Source organism: Emydura macquarii, unplaced genomic scaffold, assembly GCF_026122565.2.
Source record: "Emydura macquarii macquarii isolate MOO-44397 ecotype Brisbane River unplaced genomic scaffold, CSIRO-AGI_Emac_v2 contig_719, whole genome shotgun sequence".
Classification (NCBI taxonomy): domain Eukaryota; kingdom Metazoa; phylum Chordata; order Testudines; family Chelidae; genus Emydura; species Emydura macquarii.
The window spans coordinates 1,003,687-1,028,846 of NW_027130856.1; the positions used below are offsets into that span (position 1 = coordinate 1,003,687).

The 25,160-nt window shown below is 45.4% G+C and overlaps 1 long non-coding RNA gene across 1 annotated transcript; it reads left to right on the top strand.

Moving 5' to 3' along the window:
* The first annotated feature begins 323 nt into the window (after positions 1–323).
* On the top strand, positions 324–24,932 carry LOC137149199 (uncharacterized). The gene is made up of 3 exons (XR_010918696.1): positions 324–504; positions 13,622–13,705; positions 24,664–24,932. It is a non-coding gene; the product is annotated as an uncharacterized lncRNA (long non-coding RNA).
* The last annotated feature ends 228 nt before the right edge of the window (positions 24,933–25,160 follow it).

Consider the following 25,160-nt stretch of genomic DNA (forward strand, 5'->3'; position numbering starts at 1 on the left):
AACCAAAAATGTGGCTAAGCAAGCAGGCCTCGCATTATTACATTTTAAGACGACTTCCCATGAGACATGTGGATGTATGTGATTGTTGTTCCAGGGTCTGGTCCCAGTGTAGAAGTGATGCTATGCTCACCTTGGGTTTAGGATTTAGCTAATGAACTGGTATTTTGGATAAATCACTTTGTTATATTTCCATAAAAAAACAAAGTTGATCAAACTTGGGGATCAGAGTAAGGTTATCTGACTGGGTAGAGTCTGATGTCTCCAGCAATATGAATTCAGGTTCTCTCAAAATAAACAATATCCTTTTGTGTGTTTCACCTCTAATCTTTGTCTGCAGCCTTTATAATCCCTGTGGATGAATCCTAAAGTAAAACAAACCTCAAGTAAAGGAAGCAAGAGCGAGAACCCACTACCTATAAATTAATGAAGCATTGCAATGGTTGCATTGTCCAGCCAACCTCAACTGATGGGGGAAAAACACCTTGGATGAATTTTCAAAAGCAAGTAAGTATTTTCAGTGCCCAATTTGAGGTATCTTTGAGGGGCATGATTTTCAGAAAATGTTGAGCCCCCATCTTTAGCAATCTAAGCCCTGTAAAGGCAGCCTAGGCTGGTACCCAAAATCATTAGTTGCTTTCGGAAATTTAGACCCTTATCAACATTGGTTCCAAATTGCCATCTAAAAAACAAAACAAAAACAACCCCACCTACCTCCTTTTCTTTTCTCTGTATGATTCTTACATCGCAGTTTACACAGTCTAGCTCAGATTACACTGGGTCATATCATGCCATCAATTTTTAGGCAACACTCGTCACTGAGCTCAAAGAGAAAGAGAAACAGTTAATAGCTTATAGGTGCTCCCTCTTTCCTGCCTACAGGTAAGAAAGAAGTAAACAGTCTTGATAGTGCCTTTTATTTGAATAAGAGCAGGTGTGAACATAAGCTTGGGGTTTTTAAAACCACAAAACCCAGCAAAGTTAAAATAATTTTGTTTTTCACTGGGTTACTGTTTTCTGCTGTAAAGACAATAGGAGTCCATGCAATCTGATATAAAATAGCGAGATTGAAAATTTCTTTCCATTTGTTCATCAATTATATTTAAAAAATACTGACTCCAAACAGTTATTTTAAATGAATGGGGTCTTTAATAATAGCCTGAATCACACAAATCAGATTAAGCCGTTTTCTGTTTTGGTTTTCAAATAAACAGGATGGGGACGCATGCCTGTCTTTTTCAATCCTACGCTTTCATTTTTAAAATGCAAGCAATCAAATAATTTAAAAGCTGCTTCATTAAGGCACACCCCGCTTCCATCCTTGACTCAGCGTAAGGATTTTCCCAGGCACCATTAGCAGTGTAATCACAGTTTGGATAACTAACGTGTTCATAGTGTTAGTCTCTTTTCTTAGTGTTAGTTTTGGGGATTGTTTCACCTTAACAGCATGCAGATTGCAGAAGTAAATTCCCTTCCTGTCACTTGGAAGGAAAATATTTGTGCAGTAAATCTCTTCATGGAACTTGGTTGTGACAGCAGCAAGGGATAAACAATAAAGCTAAGTAGTCTCAGCCGTCTTGTTTAACAATGGGTGGTGGGGCTGTTTGTATGCAAATGGAGGCTTGTATTGAAAAGGTTGCTTTGAAATGCCCAGTTTGTTTAGTGCTGGCTGTGAAGTCCTCCTCTTTCATTAGTGGCAGAAGATTTATTAACTCATTTTTCATGGCTATCAACAATGAATTAGCTTCAGCAGGGTCCCTAGGATTTTTATCTAACTGACGTAAGTTTCACAAGCAGAAGTGTTAGATGCTGTTTCTGTAGCTTAACCCACCCCAATCCTGACCCCACAGATGTTTAAGCATGTGCATAACTTTATTCTCACAAATTGTCCCAAGAGTAAAGTTCTGTAATTAAAGTCAATGGCACTATTCCTGCACTTAAAGTTAAGCACCAGTTTTCTGGCTTTACTAGATCAGAACCTGAGGGACTATTTGTGTGTGAGTAAAGTTAAAAAACATGCTAGAAGTTCTGCAGTATTGGGGCAAGGGCATTAGACAATGTTTGTGTGTTAATTCTGTGAAACGAACAACCACTGATGTTAGCTAGGAGTGAAAACTTCCACTAGTAAAAGGTGGGTGACTATATTCATAGGGTGAGTTTTAGGCTTTTTCATGGTCAAATCTATTTGCCGTCCAAAAACTAAAACAATGTGGCCAGGGAAAATACACCCAGACCCCTCCCTAGACACTTCTTTGTCATTTGAGCCCAAGTCCAAGGATGTGGCTTTAAAAGTGACTGATCCACAGTCCCTAGTATAAAGTGTTACCACCTGCCTTTCCCTCAGACAAAGTGAGTGTGCTTTTTGCAGAGAGAGGGTACTGAAGGAATGAGTGTGAAGAGGATAAAGCAGATATGATTGAAGGGAATTAAATATTATAGCAGTCTCTTGGCTAAGCAGGATTCCTCTGTACTGCTCCCCTTTGAAGAAAGCGTCCATTACCTACAGCCTTTTATTATATTACACATAGAAAATTGTGTTAAAAATTAGTAAAATTGTACAGTCAAGTGCTCAAAAGTTGGGAAATGCTGGAATTAAGGTTGCCTGTGCAAAGATCGATTTTAATTTTGTGATTCTTTTTTGTTTTTTGTGTCTCTTCATCTTTTTCCTTTCGGTGATTTAGAGTCTCACTTTTTTCAATGTTAATTTTGTTAAATTAGTATTTATTACAATATGAATAAAGGGTGCTTTAACTTCTAAAAAATGTCTCTTCCTGTAACTGAAGTGCCATGTTTCTAGGCAGCTATGTCTTGGGAAAGACAGAGTTAAAGATGGTGTTGTAATAATCTTGTACTTATAATAATGTACTTGTGAATCCTTATGTTTTATGAATGGTTACATTCTTGAAATATTGCCGGGGTGTTCTTCTTTAAGGAAAGCCTGCTGCCATTTACTTATTAAACCAGAACTAAGTTTGTAATCTATTCCTTTCTATCAAACCACACAACATCTTACACCAAGTGATGCGCCTTTCCTCCGTCTTCAGGTGAGGGCTCAGTTGTTGGGAGGGGAACACTTCCAACTCCTTCCTCACTGCACCTTACAATGCAGAGTGAAACGCAAGTGCTTCTAGTAATATTTTCTAGTTTCCAAGGACACTTACTTGGGCGGCATTTTGTAGCAGGCACCATACAGTACTTTATAACTGGAATATAGAGGAGCACTCCCAGCAACCAACGTAATCCAGTCTTTCTTGGTATAGTTTAGGTCTCTATTTTCTATTTGCACAGGGAGGTTTGGGTGGAATGTTATGTTAACAGTTCTCAGAAAAAAATTCAGTTCAGCCTTCAGTCTGAATCACTACATGTGTTAGTGTTTGTCTAGACCTATAATTCTTAAGAACTATCACACTTCTAGAAATCCTTATCACACATGGTAGAAATCAGTGACTCCTCCAATCAGTGTTGTCACAGGCAGACTCTAATAACCCAGTGATTTTTCAATGCATGCACTAAATATTCAATAGCATTTTTTATGTTTAAACAACATTCAGGGAACATGACATAACTGAAATTAGCCCATGATTGAGTGAATGCTTACTGAACAGTTGTAAGCCGTTTTCAAGATAATGGATCAGTTCAGATACAGAAGGGTCCTCATCTCCCGATTAACATTTGATAATACACAACTGATAGGAGAATTTTTACTAGAATTGAAGGGGTAGTGAAATTCCGAGGGAACTATTCATAAGCAATTGGGATACCCGAGCCACCTGATATCTGGGAAAGTGTGGATCTAGGGTTTAAACACCCTAACTTGGGACCTTCAAAATTACATGCTGGAGTTTGCAGCAAGTTTTATCCCAGTTTAATTTAACAGAATCCCTCTGCCAAAAATAGAGAAATGGAACACAGTGCGCAGAAGCAAAGATGCAAGATTCCTGTCCATTTGTCACAGTAAAAGTGAATGGGTCCAGCCATAGGTTCCAGTCTTTACATATATTGTCCCATTGATTTCCCTTCTACTAGAATCACTGATTTAAATGGATGTGCTCCCATGAGTAAGGGTTGCAGGGCTGGACCTGGAGACAGCATAGAACTTTCAAAAATAACGGAATGAAGTTCTTTCTTTTTTCCACTAACTTCATCAAGGCTGACACAACTGAATAGCAGTAATGGGACAATAAATTGGAGCATTATTCATCAGGACATGATAGTGCTGGTCTGTCACAGGAAGTCAAGGGGAGTTTTGCCTCAGTATGGATAGCAGGATCAGACCCAAAAAGGAGCTCAAAAAATCCATCAATCCATCAAATCTGATTTTTTAAAGAAAGCAATTGAAATAGTAGTAATAACTAAATAACGTCTCTTGCATCTCACAAGTAGCATTCCTCTTATAGAACGTCATTATTGTTGTTTCAGTAGTTAAGTGTTAAGATAGTGTTAAGTAGTGTGTTTAAGTTTAGTTAGCATTAGAATAGAAGCCCCACGTGGGCGGGGTCGAGTGCGGAGGTGCACCAGCCACGAAGCCTGCATCTCCGCGCAGGGAGCCTCCCCTGACTCCTGGGGATGGGGGAGCACCCCTGCAGGTGCTGTCGACACCAGAGGCTTACCAGGCAGCACGGGGCCTGATGGCCATGCCCACACCACTGCCTCTCTCCCCCCCCAGCAGAGGGAGAGAAGGTCGGTGTCCCGGAGTAATCCACGCCGGGTCACCCCGGAGGCTGGTCGAGACCCCTGGCTGGGGAAAAGTCTCCCGCCACACAGTCACCAAGGGTAGAGCGTGGAGGCTCCCCTCACAGCTCCGAGTCAGACTCATCGAGCTCATCTTCCCTGTGGCACTGAGGACAGGCCATGGCACCGGAGGCAGCACGCTCAAGGTGACAGCATACCAGGACCACCTTGCGCAGCGGAGAAAGCTACCACTCCTGCACCCCAGCACCGAGCCCTTTGCCAGCGCGGCACCGGAACTGGTCTCCGGTACAAAGCCCGGCACCACAAGCCCCGGCCACTACAGTGCGTCGCAGATCCCAGTCTTCGGACTCCAGCTCGGCACCGAGGGACTGCAGGCGGCACCGCTCCTAGTCCTCAAAGCGCAAGCGGCACCGCAAGTTGTCGGTGCCAAGGCGTTGGATGTCGTCCAGCTCGTCGGGGGCGCGTCACCTCATCGTCACCGCTTGTGGCAGCATCAACGCTCATCCTCCTCATCGGGGTCATCTAGAGGCCTGTCCCCAACTAGGAGCGCTAAAAGCCGGAGACGGGATCATCGGCACTGATCCAGTGGCTCCGCGTCCTGGAAAGGCAAGGACACCCAACACCACCAAGACGCTCTGCAGCCAGTACCGATGCCAGCACCGGGTTGGCCACAAGGTCCCTGGAAGTGGCCTTATTAGGGACTATGGGGGGTGCAGATGGGACAAGGAACTGTGTCAGTCCCATCCTCAGTGACGCACCCAGTGTCCCCCATGCCTGACAAGGAGGGTAAGGGCCATTCCTCGGAGGAGGAATCAGATCCAGAGGAAGGACCCTCTACGGGGCCCCGTCAACAGTCCTCCTCCTCTTCTCCAGATGATGCAACCTCCCAGAGATCACAGGGCGCCACTGACGGACTTCAGGAAGTAACCAAGAGCTCCTGAAGAGCTTCGGTGGCCTCTAACCGAAATCTGGAGATTAAGGAGTTGTCAGAGGAGGAGGACCCCCTCTTTGGTGTTGTTGGGTCAGAGGGACCATCAAGGTAGCCCTGCCCATACACGACAGGGTCCTGAAGATGGCTAAGGCCCTGTGGCAAACCCCTGCCTCGGTCACCCCCACGTCTAAGGGCGCTGAAAAGGAGTATTACGTCCTGGCAGAAGGGTTTGAATATCTCTTTACCCACCCAGCCCCGGGGACCTTGGTGGTGGATGTGGCAAACCAGAGGGACAGGCAGGGGTTCCAGGGGAACACTCCCAAAAACAAAGATAACAAAAAACTTGACTTGTTTGGGAGGAAGGTGTACTCCACTGGGGCCCTGCAATTCCGTATAGCAAACCACCAGGCCCTCCTTGGACGATATAACTTTAACCTCTGGGGCTCCATGCGGTGGTTCGCAGAGAGGTCGCCCCTGGACCAGGTGGCGGACTTTGCCACGGTCCTGGAGGAGGGTCTCACTGTAGCAGGGGCAGCGCTACAAACCGCCAGTGATGCAGCGGACACCGCAAGCAGGGTCATGGCCTCTGCAATAGCGATGAGACAGTGTTCATGGCTGCAGTCTTCAGGGCTGTCCCAAGAGGTGCAGCAATCCATACAGGACCTGCCCTTTGACGGGGCGGGCCTGTTCTCGGAGAAGACTGACAAGAAGCTGCACGCCCTGAAGGATTTGCGAGCCACGCTGCGTTCCTTGGGCCTCGAGGTGTCAGTCTCGGCTGCAGCCCCAGCGTCAGCCGCAGCAACAGCCTAGGCCATCGCCTAGACCCTTTCAGCCCGTCCCTCACATTCCTAAACAGGCCGAGTGTATGGTAGTAGTGGCGGCCCACTTGAGGCGCAGAGGGGTGCAAATTTTCCCGTACCTGGACGACTGGCTGATCAGGGGCAGGTCCAGGTTCAGGACAGCATGTCTCTCACCTGTGCCACATGCACCAAACTGGGGCTGCTCATAAATGAGCAAAAGTCAACTCTTACCCTGGTGCAACGCATAGAGGTCATTGCGGCCACCCTGGATGCTTCCCAGGCCAGAGCCTTCCTCCCGCAGCCTCAATTCGAGGCTATGTCCATGATTATCGCCCTGCTACACAGGTGCCCCATGACGACAGCCAGGCACTGCCTACAGCTGTTAGGGCACATGGCAGCCTGCACATATGTGGTGAGGCTGGCTCACCTCAAACTCAGGCCACTCCAGGCATGGGTGGCCTCTGCGTATGCTCCGAGCAGACACCCCTTAAACAGGGTGGTCACGGTTCCCCCCCTGGGTACTAGCCTCACTGAACTGGAGGAGAACTCCCGAGGCGGTGTTGAAAGGAGTTCCCTTCAGGGATCTGGCCCTGTCTGTCACCCTGATCTCAGATGCCTCGGACGTGGGGTGGGAAGCCCACATCAGTGCCGACCCGGGCACCCAGGGGCTGTGGTCAGAGGAGGAGAAGAACCTCCATATCAATGTAAAAGAGCTCAGGGCAGTCCGGTTGGCCTTCAAGGTGTTCCTCAGGTTCCTGAAGGGCAGGCTGGTGCAGGTGCTGATGGACAATACCACAGCCATGTTTTACAATAACAGGCGGGAGGGGGGAGCGCGTTCCTTGGCCCTCTGCCAGGAGGCCATTCAACTGTGGGACTTCGCAGTGAGGAACGACTTTCACTTATCTGCCTCTCACCTCCCGGGGGTCAGGAATGACGAGGCGGACTGCCTCAGCAGGTCGTTTCTATCCCGCCAAAACTGGTCACTGCACCTGGAGGTGGTGACTTTTATTTTCCGCAAGCGGGGTGTTCCCCAACGGGACCTGTTCGCGTCGTCCTGGAATAGGAAGTGCCCGAGGTTTTGCTCGCTCTGGGGTCGCGAGCTGGCTCCATATCCGATGCGTTCCTCATCGAGTGGAAGGGGCCCTCATGTATGCATTTCCCCCCATTTCGCTCCTGCCCAGGGTCCTCTTGAAAATCAAGAGGGACAGAGTGGACTCATTGCCCCTCATTGTAATTCTCATTGCCTCAGCCTGGCCAAGACAGCACTGGTACAGTATGCTGCTAGACCTGTCCATCGTCCCGCCAGTGGAGCTCCCGAGGTGACACGACCTGCTCTCCCAGGACCAGGGTCGTCTGCTCCACCCAGTCCTGGACTCCCTGCACCTGATGGCCTGGAGGCTATGTGGCTGATGGAGAGGGAGAGAGAGCCTGCTCGGCGCAGATCCAACAAATTCTGCTGGGCAGCAGAAAACCTTCAACACAGGTCATGTACTGGGCCAAGTGGAGAAGGTTTACCTGCTGGGCGGAGTCCCGGGGCATCCTGCCGAGCTGCTCGCCTATCCAGGCGATCCTGGAGTACCTGCTCTAGCTGAAACTCCAGGGTTTGGCGCTAGCCTCCCTGAAGGTCCACCTGGCGGCTATCTCAGCTTTCCATCAGCCACTAGAGGGGAGATCCCTGTTCTCCCACTCCATGTCAGTCAGGTTCATCAGGGGGGGTGGAGAGGCTTTATCCGCAGGTCCGTGACCTGGTGCCTCCCTGGGATCTAAACCTGGTCCTCTCCAGACTAACGGGGCCCCCTTCGAGCCCATGGCCACATGCCCGCTGCTCGTTCTGTCTTGGAAGGTAGTCTTCCTGGTGGCCATTACCTTGGCTAGGAGGGTTTTCGAGATTAGAGCTTTGACCTCGGAGACCCCCTACACCGTCTTTTATAAAGACAAGGTGCGGTTGAGACCCTCATCCAGCCTTCCTGCCTAAGGTGGTTTCCCAATTTCACTATAACCAAGACATCTTTCTCCCCATGTTTTTTCCAAAACCGCACGGTTCGGAGGAGGAGCGGAGATGGCACTCGCTAGACGTGAGACGAGCCCTGGCATACTACATTGATAGGACAAGGCCATTCCGGAAGACAACGCAGCTCTTCGTCGCAGTGGCAGACCAGATGAGGGGATCATCTGTCTCTACCCAGCGCATCTCCTCAAGGATCATCGCTTGCATCAAGTGCTGCTACGAGCAGGCGAATGTACCACTTCCAGGTGTCATCACAGCACACTCAACCAGAGCCCAGGCCTCGTCTGCGGCCTTCCTGGAGAGGGTGCCTCTGCAGGACATCTGCAAAGCCACTACCTGGTTGTCAGTGCACACCTTCACGTCCCACTACGCCATCGTGCAGCAGGCGAGAGAGGACGCGGGATTCGGCAGAGCTGTGCTGAGGGCAGTTCACTGGTAACTCCTACCCACCTTCAAGGTATGGCTTTTTAATCACCTATATTGGAATGGATATGAGCAATCACTCAAAGTAGAAAACAGGGTTACTTACCAGTAACTGTTGTTCTTCAAGATGTGTTGCTCATATCCATTGCACACCCACCCCCCGTCCCCACTGCCGGAGTTGGCAGAAAGAAGGGATTGAGGGGCCGTAGGGTCGGCAGTGCATCATATACTGTGGCACGTGCGCAGGACTCCAGGGGGCGCCTAAGCCAACCCTACGGGGTCTGCTAAGGGGAAAAAGGTTCCGGGAACCTGTGCATGGTGGCGTGCACTCACCTATATTGGAATGGACATGAGCAACACATCTCGAAAAACAACAGTTACTGGTAAGTAACCCTGTTTTATGCATAAAATGATCATAGTAGTATCCCGAGTGTCAGGGAGCTGTACAAAATAAAATATAGCAATACACACAATATCACAAGTGAAATAATTCTAAAGTGACTCACCTTCCACATCTAAATATACGGTAGCCACACAGTGGATCAAGACATTGTTTTAATGTCAGATTTAAGATAGTTGTGATGGGAAAGAGTTAGGTTAGAGGAGGATTACTGTGAGAGCATTAGGAAAAGCATAGCACTTGGTCCAAAAGCGCAACCCAGTTGGTACCTCTTCTATTATGATTAATTTATTATTACTTTCATTACAGTAGTGTCTTGTGACAGACAGTGCCTAGGGCTCCCTGAAAGAGGGGGAAGGGAGGATGTTGGTACAACTAAGGGTTGTCAACTGTCTGTAAATTTACGGACTGTCTGTAAAAAAATGTACAATTTTAACACTGTCCGTAAATCAGTAAATAAATAAAAATGTCCATGAAATTGGATAGGCATGAAACATATTGTATTTTGACATTGATTGTCATAATTCAGAATCACTTCTTATATCATAAAACTACACTGAGCATGACTTTATCAATTTCCTGTTTTCTATTATTGCACATGCCCAAAGAACCCAACTGATCAATTAACTGCAGCTAAAACAATTGTGCAATTACAAATTCCTGTGTACAGAATATCGCGAGCGAGTACACACTTTTGTGACATTATTGTATTGTTTATGGTATTTTTAGTGATGTCAGTAAAAAGTTTACTGTGTCAGTAAAAAAAAAAAAAAATCAACTTCAGATCTTCATGTCAGTACAAACTTAAATGCAAGGTTGGCAACCCACAACTCCCATCCTGTGCTAGCCCCAAAGTGTCATGCTTTGCCTCTGGCTGCCTATCACACCACTGTTCGAGAGTTTCCCTCATGCGGTGGGGCCCAGTAACCTACGGGGCGGAGCAGTAAATCAGTCCTGAAGCTTCTCTGGGCATGGCTGACCTCAACAAACAGCAGTGCTGAGCAGTAAAGCCGTCCTGAAGCCCCTCTGGACGTGGCAGGGCTGCATCCTTTCTGGCGGGCTCTGGGAGTGAGTCTTTCTCTGTTATTGTCCCGCTGCACTCTTCTGCACTCTGGCTCCCCTTCTGCTGTGCGGGGCTGGCACACCTCATCACATGTCTATAGACCTCAACTAAGATTTGGGCCCTCTTTTGCTTGAGTTGTACATATACATTTGAAGAGACAGTCCCTGCTTCAAAGAGCTTACAGTTTAGTTGGACAATGGAGGGAAAAGGTGGGAAGGGAAACAAAGCCAAAGAGAGGTGAAGTGACAGCTGATCATAGGCCAATCACCCACTAACCAAACCAGACAACTCAGCCATGTTTGTTGTGAACATATGATTGGTGAGGCCTGAATAGCGAGTCAGACTTCAAGGATCTACATATTGAATATTTACTAATGCCTGCAGCCAGTTACAGTGTAGGGATTTGCTTACTGTATCTTTCGCAAAAAACACTCTGCATCTGGGACAGGTGTTGTAGAGAATTCCTGTGCTCTGACTGCCTGAGACCTTTCCAGAGTTGTACAGAAATGTTTATCTTATATATAGGAACCACATACATTCCACTGATGTTCAGATAACAAGGTTACACACACAGACTTCCTGTGTGATTTTCGGCAAGTGACTTCACCTCTTTGTACCTCGGTTCCTTGTCTGTAAAAGGGGGCTACTAGCACTTCCCTCTCTCACTGGAGTGCTGTGAGGGTAACACATGCAAGACTGTGAGGCATTTAGATACTACGGTAGTAGGGGCCATATAAACACCTAAGACAGAGTCCTCCAGTTACTCTTCAGAACTTTTCCCTGGTAAACCATCCAGGGGTGGAATAGAATTTGGTAGGACGACTGTTGAGTTTGGTTTATATGTTGCATGTATAATGTCCTTTCAGTGAATGCTGTGTTTCCATGTGACTCATGCCTCTATTGTATATCTCTCACTATGATGTTTTTCCAAAAATATATTTAAAAAAGAAACACCTGGGGACTGCAAGTCTCAGGGGATTTGCTAATTGAAGAGGGAACCTTTCACATCTAGATCCAAAAGCTAGCCTTAGCTGGTAGAGGAGGTTGTGTGTTACTCTCTGGTGTGTATCTTGGATCAGTTTCCAGTTGGCAAGTGTTCTGATCACAAAAATGACCACCTCCACAAATGACATCCTAGCAGTCAGTCTTAGCAGACAGGTCAAAGCATCAAACGTGGATGAAGCAGCCTCATTTCTAGGGAAGAGTTAAGGCACATTGGTGGAGCATCGTGGGGAAGTTTGTACTGCTTCTGCTGGGGCTGAATCTGCTCTTTAGCTAAAGAGAGGATTCCTATCACTGGGACTATGAGGGCAGCTCTAATCATGAGCAATAGAGTCACGCACACTATACATTATGACTAAAAAGAAACAGCTGAGAGTGTGTTTTCCATAGAAAGAAGGATGAGAGGAACCAGATGTTGAGTTCTTCCTATAGTAGCCTTCAGAATTAGGTCAGATTCTGAGGGTGTCCATTTCCCAAACCCCATTCTCAGAAGTACCACCTCTAAAACTTTCTTGCCACAACTGAGGTTGCAGGAGATGTTTCTTCTCTTCAAGAGGGCAGGCTGAGTCAGGGCGATACTGCCCTTGTCATGGGGGATGGGCATGGCCGTGTTTGGAAGCAGCCAAAGTTTCCCAAATCAGAGGAGCCCATCTCCTGAAAGAGTTGTCTAGACATTTCCCAGAGTCCACACTGCAGCGGCAAGGGCTCTTCAGTCCCACTTTAGGTTCTTTTTAGCTAAAGCAAAGCAAAGGTAATGACTAGTTTGAATGCAAAAATAAGAGGAAAAAAAGTGTCACGGCACAATTATGAAAATGAAAATGTTGTTCTGCAGCAATGTGGAAAAAGCAAGTAATTGGCAAAAGACGGAAACAGGAGAGACATATCAACAATTATTGCTGAGTGTGTTTATGTCCACTCTCCTCCAAACACACAGACTTAAAAAAACCCTGGGAATAAATACAATTAGTCATCAGCTACTAGTGGCAGGAAATGGAACTAAATGACTCAGAACCATGCACAACTGCACCCCAGAAACAAGTGGCTGGGCTTTGTGGAGAGGCCTTCAGCGTGTTCACCCACCATTCTGTGCGCATTACAATAGGCCAGAGACTGCAGTAGCCCCCTGCAATAATAGTATCCCCGCCACACTGGGTGCAGTGGTAGTTGGATTTGTATGTTCATGGCTCCAGTGGTCCCACACCAGGCCCCCCCACTTCATTCCAAGCCATGCTTTATTGTGAAGGGAGGGGAGTCCTTGCAGAGTGAGGCTCCATAGTGCATAGGGTAATCATGAACCCCACTGACTTCCTAAGTGGACTCTCCAAATCCTGTCCCCTCTGATTCTGGTGCATTTGGGTCTCCCAGGGTTTGTCTACACAACCTGTGGCAACAAGCCTTCCAGCCTGGATATATAGACTGTGTAGACAGTGCTTTGAAGTTGCATCTTAGGCTCTGAAGCCCCCTCCTTCCTCCCCCCCTGCCCAGATTCAAAGCGCTGTCTCCACATGCTCGCATGTAGAGTGCTAACATGAGCCCTGCAAGCCTGAATCTGCCAACCCTGGCTGGGAGGCTTGCTGCCAGAAGCTGTGTCGATATACCCTCAGCAGCCAAGGAAGACGGGGCAGGATTTTCTTCTTAGTACTAAAAGTGAAACATTTTCCTCAATACCCCTTACCCCTTGCATAAAAATGGAGATTGACTGCAACAGCAAACTGAAGGGGACTCCATTAGTATTGATCGTTCCCATTACAGAGTGTACTAATGATACGTTGCATTTTTATAGCACCTTTAATCCCTAAGCACTAGACTGTGCACAGCAATTTATAGATTGTAAGGGCACATATGTGATCATCTAGCTTGACGGCCTGTATAACACAGGCCATAGAACTCCTCTGAATTAATGCTTGCTTCAAATTCAATAACTGTGTTTGAACAAGAGCATATAATGAAGAAAAAACATCCAATCTTGATTTTAAAATGTTCAGTGATGAAGACTGCATCACAGTTCTTGGTAAATTGTTCCAATGGTTAATTTCCTTGTTGTTAATAATTTGCATTTTATTTCTAGTCTGAATTTGCCTAGCTTCAACTTTTAGTCATTAGATCTTTGTTATACCTTTGTTTGATAGATTGAATAGCTCTGTCAAAGTTTTGTTTCCTGTGTAGTTACTTATACACTGTGATAAATCACCCCTTAATCGTCTCTTGATAAGCTAAATAGACTGAGCTCCTTAAGTCGTTCTTTGTAAGACACGTTTTCCAATCCTTTAATCATTCTCATTAATGTTCTCTGAAACCTCTCCAGTCTTTTAACATCCTTCTTCAGTTGTGATCACCCAGAAGTGGACCCAATATTCCAGCAGCGGTTGCACCAGAGCCAAATACAGAGGTAATATAATCTTTCTACTCCTACTGCTTTCCAGTGACTCTGAAAGTATCAGATCACCTACCAGAGAAACGTAGCAGCTGTTCTGCTCCTCTAACACTGTATGTCCCATTTTAAAGAGAGAGAGAGAGTTAAGAATAACTTCTCCATCTGAAATTGCAGGGAGAATGTAGGTAGGCAGGATGTAATACCTGGAGATGGAATGTGGCTAAGATTCTAAGATTAATGTCTCATTTTGGGTGAAAAGTTCTATAAGATATTTTAATGGTCACAAATGGTCAGGGCTCTACATCTCATCTGAAAGACAGCAAGCACACTTCCAGCCTGTGAACTGCACACACTGGTGTTGCTTATTGTTGTTAGTGTGGCTCATATGTTTTAAATTTCATTTTGTTTAAAAAATCTTTAAAAATTGGGTTTTGTGGCCTTGAGCAATATCTCTTTCCACTATGAAAAGTAGTTCCTAGTAGAATTTGAACTAGCCGTATGGGTTGTGTAAGTAAGGCTGGATCTGGCCCATGGGCTGGGTATTTGACTTGTCTTCACTTCATAGTATGCCTTAGAATGGGCTTAGAATGACACATAATTTGAAAAATGAATCCATCTGGAGTACAAAAACATCACAAACAAATCACCTTGGTGGTATTGATGGATGTGATTGTACAACCAAAAATAACAACAAAGAATAAAACAATAGGGCCATACTGCCTCCATGTGGGTTATAGATGGGTTTGGCCTCCAACTTGAATGGATATTGAGACATCCTTGTTGAGTCTCATGCTTCCACACTGGCACCAGACAGGCCATCTCTTACAGTCTGAAAGGGCCATGATTACCTGGCATTCACACCAGCTGCCAGGCCTCAAATCCCTCTTGGAGAAAATTAGTTCCTATTGTACTGGGGGAACCTGTGTAAGTGAATGCTGACAGGTTCAGGTAGCTTATATGGATATTCCTAATAGGATCACAGGGGGAAGATGCCATAGAGTGTGGCTGGTTCCCCCAACCTGAAGAGCCTGATTGCTATGAAAAATGTGTGCAGAGGCCTCCATGGTGCTGGAATAGGGAGGGAGCCCTCCCTCTTCAGCATTCCTCTCTAGATCAGCTGGTTTTCGCTCCACTCTGCTCACAGAAGCAGAAGGAGCCCTTTGGCCCACAGGAAATAAAGTTAATATTCTTTAATATAATTTAACTGCTTTTTGCATTCTATGAAACCCTGATACTGTGGTTTGCATTTCAATTGCAAAGAAAGAGCAGGGCATTTTCCCACCAGTTTTTATAAGGATTTTTTAGCTATAGATGGCATGTGCCCTAAAGACATAATTAGTAATCACGCAAACTAGTGGAATGGCTTTGAAGGAGTCTTTCCAGTCTGTCGTGTATAAAATGCACTTTTAAAATGCTATTTAAGTTGGTGACTGGAATGACTCCCAAGTAGATACTGTCTTATCTGAGACTTTATTGCCTAATGAATGTGCAATATTATCATGTGAGTATCTCTTGAAATCTCTCTCGGATTTCCCTGCTCTATCCCCCCAAGGCAAACAGATGGAAGTTTAATTCTTTTCCCTAACTGTCTCTGGATAGCAAAGCTTTTGTCGAAATGGAACCTGAAATCTTAACGTCTAATGCTCTTTCCTTAACTTCTAGATCATTGTTTTTGGCCTATCCACTGGGGAAGTAAGGGCTTGTCTACATGGGGAAATTGAACAAAATAGCTAGTGTGGAATAAAGCTGTTCTGTGATGGCTGCTCCGCCCTAGCTCAGTTCCAGACACTATTCCAGAACAAAAGTGATTTTATTTCAGAATAATTGCTCTGCTTTGGAAGTAAACAAAAATTATTCTGGAATGAAGGGATCTATTCTGTAATAGAGTGTCCACGTGGAGAGCTATACCACAATAAGAGAGGCAGGATGATCCAGTGGGTAGGGTGCTAGCAGGCCTGTTGAGAGAAATTTTGGGTCCCAGTACATAGATGTTACAGAGGTTTTGCACCCCCCCCCATCCCCTCTCGAGCTTAGTGCCTAGTACAATTGCCATCCTTTCCCCTGCTTCTTGTCAGCCCTGGTTGCAAGCCTAGTACTTGCGAGACCTTTCGCTGCTCTGCCACAGGCTTCCTGTGCGACCTTGGGCAAGTCATTTAGGCCCAGATCCTTAAAGGTATTAACTCCCTTTATATATTTATTTGGCGTATGCAAACTGGTCAAGTCAAGCCACAGCATTCTTATGAATGATGTTCAAAGCACAAAGACCTCCAGGAAGTTGAATCATTTTGCAGTCCTCAACAATATGTGTCATGGTTTGTGACGGCCCACATCAACATAGTGGACTGTCTCTAAAATGCTAGCTACTGAAATTCTACTGCAGCACAAATGCCCTGTCTGGTACAAAACTGGTTCAGAAGGCTCCATTGCCTTTGCGGTAAATCAAACCTGGGTAGACGTTGAGTGGAGGCTGAGCCAAGATAATTATTTGTCACTTTCTCTGCAGACCATGAAGCTTGCCACACATTCTCTACCATAAATCCCTCACCTGATAAACTTTTCCACAATGGGTGCCATGAGGGCAGGCGACTATTCAGTGGATTAAACAAGTCTATTAATGGTAGATGTGGCATATCACGCAATTTTGTCGTAAGCTTTGCTACACTTTCCTCTCTGTGAACACTAGGGGGAGCAATACAGCAGAGGGCCAGTAACTATGGTAAAGGAGTATATTTATGTGTGCCTGAAATAATACACATGGCAGAATTTAGTTGTATGTTGATCATCTTTGTGTGAGATAAGTAAGCCCTTACTGGAGTGCAGTATTCTGCCGCCTAATAACAGTGTGCCAAGGTTGAAGTGCACAACGTTTGGGCATTGGCGCCCCATGTCATTCCGGCCAGTTTTCCGAGCAGGTTGTTCTGTGTTTTGACCTTAGTCACTATCTTTGTAAGATGGTCACACTATGCGAGAGTTCTATCCAACGTGATGCCTAGATAGACCGGTTGTGAATTATGTTTTATTTGCTGATCACTGAGAACTACAATCAGCTCTCTGCCTGTTTGTGCATGATGTAAGTGGAAGACACTCAACACAATCTTACTTCCACTTGGTATCAAATGCCACTGATGATCGTAATCAGCCATAGCCGCCATATCTGCACTCAGAACACTCTCAAGTATGTCAAAGTAGTGTGATTGAGTGCTGAGGCATATGTCATCTGCATAACTCCCACTGATTTCAAGGAGAGTTAGGTGCCTAAATACCTTTGAGGATCTTAGGCTACAGCTACACTGACGGTGGCAAAGTCGCCGCCGTCAGATTGATTTCTCTGGATCGACTGAGCGGTCAGTGCAGACCCGCTCAGTCGATCCAGAAATTGCCGTACTAAGACCACCTTCACAAGTGGCATAGCGCTGCGTCAATGGGAACGTGGTTCCCATCGGCGCAGTGCAGTGAGACGGTGTGCAGAAGAGGAGCAGAGAAGTTGACAGGAGTTATGCAAGTTTTTTGCGTAGCTTGTATAACTCCCGTTGACTGCCGCCGAATCTCGGAGGTAAGTGTAGACAGGGTCTGAGTCTCTCTGTGCCTCAATTCCCCAGCTGTAAAATGAGGATTGTAGCACTTAACCTACGTTCTAGGGGTTTTATGGGGATAAATACATTAAAAATGGTCAAATACTGTGATGACGGAGGCCAAATAAGTACCTAAGTAGACAGGTAAAATAGCTTTTCCAGGCAAGTTCCCCATGTAGACAAGCTGTAAAGGAGGGAGGCTAGGAAATTTGAGCATATCAGAAAATGAGAATTGGATAATGGGAAAATATTCTCTCCATACTGCTTATGCTGATTATTCACTAGGTGAACTGCAGATAGAATTGAGCTTAGTGAATTCTTCCCTCCTAAAAAGTACCAGATTGAACTGAACTACTACCAAATTGGCGAGGAGTACAGTCATCAAAGTTCTACATATAAAATGGAGAACTGGCTAGGCAGTAGTATGGCAGATGAGGATCTGGAAGTTATAGTGGATCACAAATTGAATATGTCAGCAGCATGATGCTGTGGTGAAAAAGGCAAATGTCATTCTGGTGTGTATTAACATGAATGTCATAGGAGGTAAAAGTTCTGCTCTCCTCAGCACTGGTGAGGCCAGTTTTGGGCACCATATTTTAAGAAAGATATGGACAAATTTGAGAAAGTCCAGAGGAAAGCAACAAAAATGATAAGAGATTTAGCAAACCTGATCTATAAGGAAAGGGTGAAGGAACTTGGCATGTTTACAATAGAGCAGAGAAGGCTGACTGGGAACATAACAACAAAATATGTAAAGGGGTGCTATAAAGAGGACAGTGTTCAATTGTCCTTCACATCAACTGAGGGTCAGACAAGAAGTAATTGGCTTAGTTTGCAGCAGGGGAGATTTAGGATAGATATTAGGAAAAATTTCCCAACTATGCAGATAGTTAAACTAAATACTAAGGGAAACTGTGGGATCCTTGTAATCAGAAGTTTTTAAGAACAGGTTAGACAAACACCTATCAAAGGTGTTCTAGGTAAACTGATTGCTGCCTCAATGTGGGAAGATGGACTAGATGACCACTCAAGTTCCCTTTTGGCCCTACATTTCTATGATTCTCTCTCCTGGCTTGCCAACCAAAGAAAACTTCAAGCAGAAGGAGTGAGTAGGATACACAGGCTCCACACGGCTAACAGGATAAACACTAATCCAGGTGAGATCCAGCAAAAGCCTCGGTGGATTTTTTCCAACGTTCTTTTAATTGAAAGACAAGCCAAACACAAGCCACATGTAGAACATAAGCAGTGCATTACCAAAGTGTAGTCACTCTGGGCCAGCTTCATCCCTGCTGTAAGGACACTGGCGCCAATGAATTTATACGGAGGGATGAGTTTGATCTTTAAAAACTAATTGTAAGGCAGAGCTAAAGCCTCTTTACAGCTGTTGACTACAGAGATGCCTGTGGATTTGTATAAAAATAATTGCACTTAGTAGTCTACTTGGATGGGGCAGGCTGCAGGACAGATATGATTTTTGAGTAGCTCTTCCTATCAGAACGAATGGATGAACAGGATGCATGTAAAATGGAGCTTTCTCTAGAAGGGGTTAGGGAGGAGATTTTGCCTTGAAGAACTGCAACTTCCCCGCTCCCCCCTATCCCCTGAGAAGACGGGCCAAATCCCCAGCTGGTGTAAATCAACATCACTCTATTGGCTTTAATAGTGTGACATTGATTTACATCACTGAGGATGTGGGAGTTTGGAGCTATTGTAGTTTCCTTACGTTGTGTACTCAGGGGTTATTCAATCCTCACTGTACATGGGTAATAAGAGTTATACACACACATCAAGGGGAGAATTGACCCTTGTGATGTTTCTAAATTGGCAGCAGGAGAACTTTTGTACTCAGAAATACTACTTGCAGAAACACCCCTTGAGCTCCCCGGCTATATAGCAGGGAGAAAGCGGAAGTTCCTTTCACCCACCTACCTTGCACCTCAGAGCAGGCTCTGGGCAGAGTCTGGCCCTCAGTTTTTCAGTGGGAGTTTGCCTCAGTAAGGAGTTCAGGATTTGCCTCACAGGAAATACATCACTCAGGGCTGTGAAAAATTTCATGCCTCGTGTGACATAGTTAGGTAGGAAGCATCTACACTACAGTGCTTTCGTAGCATACCTCTGCCACTGTCGCTGCTGTAGTGTAGACATAACTTCAGTCATGTAGTAAAAATCCTGGGAGCAATGAGAACTGCTGACTAAAGTGTTTGGTGATCATCAGTAGAGACCTAAGGTGAATCTTATGTTGGGTTTTATTTTCTTTGGTGGAAAAACATGTAATATATGTAATATGTAAAATAAGAGATAAATTCTAGTAAAACCATGCTGTATAATCCACTATCTATGTATTAAAAAGGTTTATAGCAGTCTACAGTTTAGCCCTGGCTACAAGGTAGACAAGTCCACACCGTGCAAGGACAGAGGTCAAACACAAATTTTACAGCAATTTTGGCAAATTGCAATACAAAAGATTACAAAGCAAACCACACAGACTATTACTGATGCTAATTACAGCTCCCAATAAAGAGAACAATAGCGGCACAGGAGAAAGTAAATGTTTATTAGATTTAGGGAACAGCCCATTAAGTATTTGAATGAAAAGTAAACACATGTAACTGGCCCTCTTCCTAAAGGCTTGGGATCTGAGAAGGTTGATGTGTGATAGTTATTGTACTTCTTAGTTGTGTAGCCTGATTCTTCTCTCACTTATGCTGGTAAAAATCAAGTGTAGCTCCAGTGAAGCCAGTGGATTACACCAGTGTAAATCTGGTGTGAGGAGAAGGAGGCTTTTGACTTTCATTTAAGCCAATGTCAAAACCGTAGACTGTTCTGTAAAGGTGTATCATGTAAAGATACTCCCCGGGTACCAATCCGTGTTCCCTTTGAAATTCTGTTGGCCACAATGCAGAGGTAATGCCCCTCCCCACTGCAAAGCATCTTTTGCAATATGATAAGACCTTGAGGATCCCCAGAGCCACAATAACATTTGATTGAAGCCACTTCTCTGAGATCCACATGGTGGAGCATTTATGGTTTGATTTTCAGAGGTGCTGTGCATCAGTGGCTCCCAATCATTTCAGTGGGAGTGACAAATGCTCAGCACCTCTGAACATCAGGCCATGCTAGCCCTTACTATGGGCATTTACTTAACAGCATCTGACTGATTCTAGGTTCTAGTGTTACTAAAGGATTCAGCTCCATATCAGCAGTTTTCCATTAATGGGATAATCAAATGAGACAATGTTAAGTCAAAGAATTCAGAGCTAGTATGTAGTAAACATCAACATATGTTTGGTGTTGGATGTGAAAAACTTCAGCCAAAGTCAGCAAGTGTTGCAAACTTCCAACATGAAACAGATGCAAGTTAATTAGGAGCATGAAAGTGATGACAATAGAAGTGAACTGTGGCAATGAAATTAAATGTTAGTTTAGACAGAAGTCACGGAAGCTCTGCCTTGCGTTGAACGTGCCTTCAGCCACTGTTAAAAATGGGAAGGAGTAGACGTTATGTTTTTTATCAGAGTGTACGGGAACTGTCTTCTTTGCACCAGTGCCAGAGAAATATAAATGACTAGTATGATTTAATAGCTGAAAAGAGACACAGTCTGACAAATTTGGGAAGTTTAAAATTAACCTGCCTTAGATGGTGTCCCAAAATGAAGATTTATCCCAATTCATCATGACAGGTGTGCATTTCCACATTTCCCCTCCAGCAGATCGCTCCTACCACCACCTCACCAGTACAAGTCCCTATCAAACGGGGTAGAGGGAGAGAGACCACAGCAGCCTCTGGCCAGCAGCAGTGTAACTAGGTATGTTGGTGACACTGTTGCCACCAGTGGAGAGCAGGTAGGGGGAAGGAGCCAATTTTACTAAGGGGTTGAAAGGCTCCTTCCCTTCATGGCTTTGGGAGATGCTGCTTAACTATGGGCTTCTCTCCCCACTTCTCCTCCTTGGGGCTCAATGATCTTCACACCCCACAGATTTTGGGAATCCCTTCCTCCCAGCAACTATGTCATTCTATCTTGGTTCTTATACCATGCTCATCATTGTAGTATCTGAAAACTGTATTGCCCGCTTCCCATGAAGATGCTGGTGCGCTTTGGGACACAGCATAAGACCCCTTGTTTGGTCAAGTTATCAACCAACTGTTGTAGTGATTATTTCTATTGTTGTAAGACCAGAGAAGGGGGTTTTTGTCAGTGAGCGGTAGGCTCTGTTAGATTTTATGAGGGTCACATCCTGAGAGGTGACGAGCTCTTCCAAGGAGGTGGAAGATATCCCAGTTTGCAGAGAGGTGTCATGAGAGGTGCCGAGGAGTCTGGGGGATGAAGGCCAATGTATGTTTCTGAAATAAGTGCCTAAGTCAAGGCGGGGCCTTAGAAGTGGAAGCAGAGGTCTTGAATGTTTCTGTTCCCATAGGGAGGGTCTCAATAGAGCAAGAGTGACTCTGTTACCTGGATCCTTGGCTGCTGCTCTAATCTGCGCTGGAATAATTACTCTACCAGTCTTTGCCTCAGACGGGGTAAGGCCAGGGCTGGGAACCAAGTGCCATCAACCAGTACGGTATTTTAAAATAAAACTGCCAAATCTTTCTCAGCGCTTACACAGGCCCTGATCCTGTGGGATGCAGAGCCCTTGCTGCACGGAGCTCTACCCTCACAGTTCCCGTAGGAGACCTACTTGGTCCTCACTTGTATTCAGTTGGACTCAGTGGGGAAAGTTGCCCGAGAAAAAACTGAGCAGGAACCGCAGGGTTTTGGGTCTAAATTGCACAGTGCATTTGAGGATGAAAACTACCCTTGCTGGAGGTGGTAGCTGTGTCAGATGGCATTAAAATGCAGCACTGAATGCACTATTAACAAGAGCTGATGGCTTGAGCCTTGCTCCTTTATAACCTTAATAATGAGTGCTGGGGAGTTTTTAAAGTAACCCTTCTGAGTTAACTTTTCGAACAAGCTCTGGGACGTTTAGCCAGACTGCATGGACTTTGTAAGCCTGTTTGAGTCTGTGCTGTCCTGCAACGCACTACCAGCTGAGCACGTAGAGGGCCTGATTCCCCTCCCATTTACACCACATGTGTACAGGGCCGGCATTAAGCATTGGCCTCACAGGTGGGCCCCTAGGGTACCAAATCTGTAGGGGGAGCTCGGGCCTTGCCAGCCTCCACCCCACCAGGAGGAGCCACATCAATGTAGCTGCAGCTCTAAACTTTTTAAGGCTCCATCCCCATCCCCACTGCACCAGGTGCAGTGGCCAGGAGCTGAAGCCAGGAACAGCTGCACCAGTTTGGCTCTGGCCCAGCCGCCCCGTCTCCAGTACGGATTTCAGGCATTCTGCTCCTTTAAGGCACCTCCTGAATCAGCGTCAGGCCTGGGAGATGATGCATGACATGAGCATGGCTCTAGCCTGGCTGCCCCCAGGAGCAGATTGGGCAGCTGACCCTAGTGAAAAATGTCTGCTGCCAACCCTGGATTTGCAACCGAAGTCACACACCAACATGCAGAGATGGTGTTTTACTGAGTGAGGACTGCAGTATTGAGCCTGAGCCCATGGCAGTTTGGAAAGTGTCCACTGGCTGAGCTATTGAGGCTTTGGGAATGAATTAATGCCTTTGTCTAATTATAGTTTCACCAGCCAGCATCATGATGCTATGATATTAACTCCTCTCACATAAACAGTGATCATCAGAGGCTTCCCAGCTGAACCCGGGTGCCTCTGGGAGCCATACAGGTAATGGCATCATGCTGCCGCCATCCAGACTGTAGACAGCTACATTCAAACAAAGGCTAAATTACAGGCACATCTACTAATTCTGAACAAAATTACACGTGATTAGGAATATAATTACACAGAAACATTCTTTTTTATTTCCCAGTAAACTTCTTTGATTGGAAATGTACAGACCACAGCTGAGTGGGAGGGGGAAAAAAATCTCTAACATCTGTGGCGTTTGGGAACCTGGAATTAAAAAAAACCCAACACAACAGCCCAAGGAAGGTTGTAATTATTGTGCAATCAGCTATTAATTTAATGAAATCACACACCCACTTAGTGTTAATTGGAGGGTCTGGAATGATCTAGGGGCACAAATTAGAATGGCAAAGCTCACTTATTGTTGATATTTTTATTTTGGGAATGGTTTTTCCCCTTTAATTATTTTAGGCAAGTTAATTTTTTAAAGAAAAGCCAGATTACTGGAAATGGTAGCATTTAGAATAATGGGGGGCTGTGTTGGTATGGATACTGTATGTATATCTCTGTATACTGAGTTGCTTAGATAAGATTTTTAAGGGCCCGACCTTCTCAGATGCCCTAGGTCCTTAGCTCCCATTAATATCAATAAGAGTCGACAATGCTCAGCACCTCACAGGACTGGGCCCCTGAGAAGGTTTCAAGGCAAAGTGGGCACAGGCTGCTTTGTGCAACACCGTTTTCCCAATACAAAAGTTTATTCTTTGCAGGCACTGGCTTGACAGGAAAGGAGTGGTAGGTAGAAAGAGTGGAGACTGTGTTTTGAATTAATACTGTCAGCCTCATTTTTACTACAAGTGGGAGTATATTTTAGAAAATCTCCTTTAGCTATCCTTGATGTGGCAACCTCAGTCTGTGAGGAGACAGTCCAGAAATAGCAATGTCTCACTGGCACAAGCTAGGACCTTCTCTTCAAAGGAGTACGCCACAGCCTCCTCTCCCTCCCCAAGCAACCCCCACAACTTCCAGCACAATCATCCCCTTCAGTCACAGCAGCCACATTAAAACCCTTTGTTATTCCCATAGCTTTGCTCTTCAAAGTAACTTGCACTACTTAATTTAGTCAAGGTGCAGTGTTAGTTGCTTCAGCAGAATGACCCAGAGGACAGCCAGGTCAGGCCTAGATGAAATGTAATGGATAGAGATGCAAACTTTCAAGAATTCCTGCTGCAATAAATGGATGCTGCACATTAATTATATTTCTAGCACTTAGAAAGAAAACTCTGCCTTGTTCGATCTTCCAGCGCAGTGTATCTTAAGTGATAAAGTATAGTACAGAAAGCTCATCCTGTGGTATCACTCCTCGGTTGCACACTCATTACAAAACTGGACTCCAGTCCTTCTGTGAGCAATCTTTAACTCAAGGGGGCCTACTCGTGTGTGAAAGAGTTACTCACACATGGCAGGATTGGGCCCTTGTTGATTCCTTCATAACCGTGCAAGGTCAGTCTTCATTTCCTCAGTATTTTCTCTCCCCAGGAGGCAGCAGGCAGCCAGAGCAAAGAGCAGTTCTCTGAAGAATTCCAGTGTTTAAAAATTGCTCAGCTCCCTCACTGCGCTAAGATGTATCTTAGAAACTGCTCAAGTCACACAGAAGGTATTTTGCTTTGTGTATACTTTTTTAATTTAAAAATCTCTTTTTTTTTCCAGCCTAGGTTAGGTGACCTTTGGGCTCCTTGGCATGAAAGGGATGTTTTCGGCATGTTGCAGTAACCCTTCCCAGCTTTCACGGAAGAGATCACAGGTCCTAGATAATTAACTACATTGATTTGTCTGTTGTTTTCTCTCTATCACACAAAGCAGTAATACATTTTTAGGTCCTAGACTCATATTCTTTCTTCCTCAAACCATGACGTACTTATTTATTAACAATTTATGTCAATGAAAGGAATCACAATGTTATTACAATCGGGGGGGAGAGGGGATTAAATGTCATTGTCTAGCAGAACAGTGTGATTCTCATTTTGTTGTCACCACCCCAGCCAGCCTTTCAAATGTCCCTGTTATTGGCTAGCAGGCTATGGCCCTGATCCCACACCCAACAGCACGTGGGTGGAGTGCTGTGCACCTGTTGCAGTATCCAGTTGATGTAGTAGGGCTCCTGTGCACTGTCATTTACAGGATCAGGCCCTATGAACTCTTACAGT